At 34.0% G+C, this 4,789-nt stretch overlaps 1 protein-coding gene across 1 annotated transcript in view; it reads left to right on the plus strand.

The window, feature by feature from the left end:
* STPG1 (sperm tail PG-rich repeat containing 1) overlaps positions 1–4,789 on the plus strand; it is a 53,035-nt gene that overhangs the window by 12,385 nt on the left and 35,861 nt on the right. The window lies entirely within an intron of this gene.

Below are 4,789 nucleotides of genomic sequence, written 5' to 3' on the forward strand. Positions count from 1 at the left end.
CTACTCTGCAGTGCTATCGTTGTTGTAAATCATGTCTATGTATATGCAGGTCTGCTTCTGGATTCTTTATGCCGTTCAAATACCACCTTTACTGTAACTCTGTAACAAGTTTTTTTCTTATCTAGTATAAGTCCTTCAACTATGTACTATGTTTATCTTGGCTACTCTTGGCCACACTGAATTTCCATATAAATTTTAGAATCATCACATTAATGTCCTAAAAAAATCTTTACTGTCATTTTGATTTAGATTGCATTGATTCTAGACATCAAGTTGGGGATAATTTACATCTTTACAATATTGAGTTCTCCAATCCATGTGTATCCTTTATTTAAGTCTCAAGTTTTTCTCAATAATGGTTTATAGTTTTCTATGCAGAAGCCTTGCATATCTTCTATATATCTATTCTAGGCATTTGATTTTTATGCTGTTGTAAATGGTACTATTTTAATTTCATTTTCTAATTGTTTGCTGCTGGCATAGAAATAAAATTAATTGATTTTTGTATATTGACATTGCTAAATTCAGTTATTACCTCTAATAGGTTATCTATAGATTCTTTTGAAATTTCTCCATATACAATCTTGTCTATGAATAATGACAGCTTTATTTCCTTCCTTTCTGATCTATGTATTTTTATTTATTTTTCTTGTCCTTTGTACTGGTTAGAGTTCTTCAGTACAATGTTGAACAGAAGTATGAAAGCAGTCAACCTGGTTTCATTCTCTATCTCAAGAGAAGGATTTCAGTATCATGTTTGGTGTAGGCTTTTATCATAGATACCTTTTATCAGATTAAGGAAATTTGCTTCTATTTCTAGTTTGCTAGGGTTTTCTTTTAATCATAAAAGAACACTGAATTTTACAAAGTGCTTTCTCCATCTACTAAACAGACACTTTACCAAAAAAAAAAAAAAAAAAGATAAACAGGTAGCAAATAGCATATGAAGAGATGCTCAACATCATTAGTCACTAGAGATATGCAAATTAAAGTCACAATGAGATACCACTACACATCTAATGGGATGGCTGGAATTAAAAAGACTGCCCATGGGACTTCCCTGGTGGCGCAGTGGTTAAGAATCCGTCTGCCAATGCAGGGAACACGGGTTTGAGCCCTGGTCCAGGAAGATCCCACATGCCGTGGAGCAACTAAGCCCGTGCGCCACCACTACTGAGCCTGTGCTCTAGAGCCCGCGAGCCACAACTATTGAGCCTATGAGCCACTACTACTGAAGCCCGTGCACTGAGAGCCCGTGCTCCGCAAAAAGAGAAGCCACTGCATTGAGAAGCCCGCGCGCCGCCACGAAGAGCAGCCCCCTGCTCGCCGCAACTAGAGAAAGCCCGCGTGCAGCAACAAAGACCCAACACAGCCAAAAATAGATAAATTTTTTTTTAAAAAAAGACTGCCCATTGTTGTTGAGGATGTGAAGTGACAGTAACTCTCACACACTAATAGTGGAGATATACAAAGATACAACAACCTTGGAGAAGGGTTTGGCAGTTTCTCAAAAAAGTTAAAGTATGATCCAGCCATTCCTCTCCTAGGTATTTACCCAAGAGAAATGAAAACTTATGTCCATTTTAAGACTTGGGATTGAATGTTGTTAATAGCTTTACAATCTAGAAACAATTCAAATTTTCATCAACAATGGATAAAAAATTGTCACATTTCTATACAATGGAATGCTACTCAGCAATAAAAAACAATGAAGTATTGATACTTGAACAACATGGATGAATCTCAAAATAACTGTGCTCAGTGAAAGAAACCAGACAAAAAAGAGTACATATTGTATGATTCCGTTCTGCCTCTATTGACATGATCATATAGTTTTTCTTTTTTAGTTTGTCAATATGGTGAATTACATTGATTGTCAAATGTTAACCTATTTTTGGATCACTGGGATAAACCTCATTTCATGATGATGTATTATCTTTTTTATATATTGTTGAGTTTAATTTGCTAACATTTTTATAAGAATTTCTACATGTATATTTATGAAGGTTAATGATCTATAGTGATTCCCTCTCACCTTCTGTAATGACTCTGTCTGGCTTTGGTAACACGGTAGTAACTGGCCTCATAGAATGATTTGGGAAATGTCTTTTTCTCTTCAGTTTTCTAGGATAGATTGTATAGAATTGATATAGAATTGATAGGTAGAGTGTTCTATAAATGTCAGTTAGGTCAAGTTAGGTAATAGTATTGTTCAAGTCGTGTATGTCTATTGATCTTCTATCTACTTGCTTAAATTATTGAGGGAGGGATTTTGAAATCTCTGACAATTATTGTGGAATCTTTTATTTCTTTGCACAGTTCTATCAGTTTTTATTTCCTGTATTTTGAATTTCTTGTTATTGAGTATATCAGTGCTTAGAATTTTTATATTCTCTTGAGGAATTGACCGCTTTATCATTATGAAATTACCTTCTTTACTGCAGGTAATATTTTTTGCTCTGCAATCTGCTTTGTCTGATATTAATACCTGGCTTTCTTTTGATAGCATAGTGTATCTTTTACCCATACTTTTACTTTTAACCTATTCCTGGGTTTATATTGAGTATATTTCTTGTAGACATCATGTAGTTAGGTCTTTCTTTTTTATCCAATCCAACCATCTCTGTCTTGTAATTGGGATGTTTAGACTATTTAAATTTAATGTGATTATTGGTGTGTGAGTTTAAGCCTACCATCTATATATTTGCTTTCTATTTGTCCCATCTGTTCTTTATTTACATTTTCTGGGTTCTTTTGTATTGAATATTTTTTTGTTTCTTTTTTGTCTACTTTGTTGGCGTTTTAGGAATAACTCTTTGCAGTGTTTTCTTCGTGGTTGCTTTAGAGCAAGGGTTGGCAAACTTTGGCTCTTGGGCCTAAGCTGACCTGATGCCTGTTTCTATAAATAAAATTTTATTGGAACATAGTTACCTCTATTTGTTTATGTGTTGTCTGTGGCTCTTTCACTCTATAATGGCAGAGCTGAATGGTTGCAACAGAGACAATATAGCCTGAAAACCTTAAATATTTACTATCTGGACCTTTATAGAAAAAGTTTGCTGATCTGTACTACAGAGTTTATAATATACATCTTTAATTTTATCACATTCTACCATCAAGTGATATTATTACACATATTATAGTAGAAGATATTATTACACATATTATAGTAGAAAAACCTTACAACAGTATATTTTTATTTTTTCTTTCCTTGCCTTTGCACTGTTGCTGTCAAACATCTTACTTCTATGTTATAAATGCCACAATAGTGTTATTATTTTTGCTTTAAATAGTCAATTTTTAAAAAATGATTTAAATTTTATGTTTATATCTAAATGCATCAATTTATACTCAGGGTTCTACATTTTACATTTACCTACATATTTATTAGTTCCAGAGCTCTTCATTCCTTTATGTAAATCCAGATTTCCAACAGGTATCATTTTTCTCTTGCCTGAAGGACTCCCTCCATTTCTTGTAGTTCCAGGTTACTGGTGATTAATTCTTTTAGTTTTTGTATATCTTCAAAAGTCTTTATCTTGCTTTCATCTTTGAGAGATATTTTTACAGGGTACAGGATTCTAGGCCGATAGTTTTTCCCTTCTGGTACCTTAACAGACGTTGTTTCTGATGGTCATCTGCTGTTATTCTTATATTTGTTCCTTTGTGTGTAATGTGTCTTTTTTTCTCTGCCTGATTTTATGACTTCCTATCACTTTAAAAAGGCAATTTGATGGGGACTTCCCTGGCAGTCCAGTGGTTAGGACTCTGTGCTTCCACTGCAGGGGGCACGGGTTCGATCTCTGGTCAGGGAACTGGGATCCCCACATGCTACAGTGGTGAGGCCAAAAACTTTTAAAAAATAAATTAAAAGTAAAAAAACAAAAAACAATTTGATTATTATGTGCCTTGTAGTTAAATTCCTGTTTCATGTGCTTGAGTTTCACTGCCTTTCTTTGATCTGCAGGCTTATGTTTTTTTATAAATCAAATCTGGAAAATTTCAGCCATTTTTTTCTTGAAAATATTATTTTCTATTTCCTCTCTCCCACCTCTCTTCTTTGGAACGTATATTAGGTTCCTTGAAGTTTTCACAAAGCTCACTGATACTCTGTATTTTTTAGTCCTTTTTCTCTCTGTGTTTTGTTTTGAATGGTTTGTATTTCAATGTCTTCAAGTTCACTAGTCTTTTTTCTGCAGTGTCTAGTGTATTTTTAATCTCAGACCTTTTAGTTTTCATCTGTAGAAGTTTGATTTGGATCTTCTTTATATCTTCCATGTACCTACTTAATAAGTTCAATCTTTTTTTCCAGCTTCTTGAACATATCAAATGCAATTATTATTGTAATAATGTAATGTTCTTGTATTCTATCATCTGTATCATTTCTGAGTTGGATTTGATCGACTGTTTATTTTCTCCTCATTGTGAATTGTATTTTTTCCCTTCTTTGTATGCCCATTAATTTTTTATCAAATGCCAGTTATTTTTACCTGTTGGGTACTGTATATTTTAGTAGTCCTGTGAATTCTTGTGCTTTGTTCTGGGATGCAGTTAAGTTACTTGGGAAGTTTGATCTTTTCAAGTCTTGCTTTTAAGCTTTGTTAGCTGGAACCAGAGGAGCATTTAGCCTAGGGGTAATTTTACCCTATTTCTGAGGCAAAACCCTTCTGCATATTCTCCTTGTGTCCCATGAATTATGAGGTTTCCCACTCTGACTTGTGGGAACAGGAACTATTCCTGTTCCCAGTGTTCAGGTATTGTTTACCCTAACTTTTCAGGTGACTCTTTC

Source organism: Lipotes vexillifer, unplaced genomic scaffold (genome assembly GCF_000442215.2).
Source record: "Lipotes vexillifer unplaced genomic scaffold, Lipotes_vexillifer_v1.1 scaffold496, whole genome shotgun sequence".
Classification (NCBI taxonomy): domain Eukaryota; kingdom Metazoa; phylum Chordata; class Mammalia; order Artiodactyla; family Lipotidae; genus Lipotes; species Lipotes vexillifer.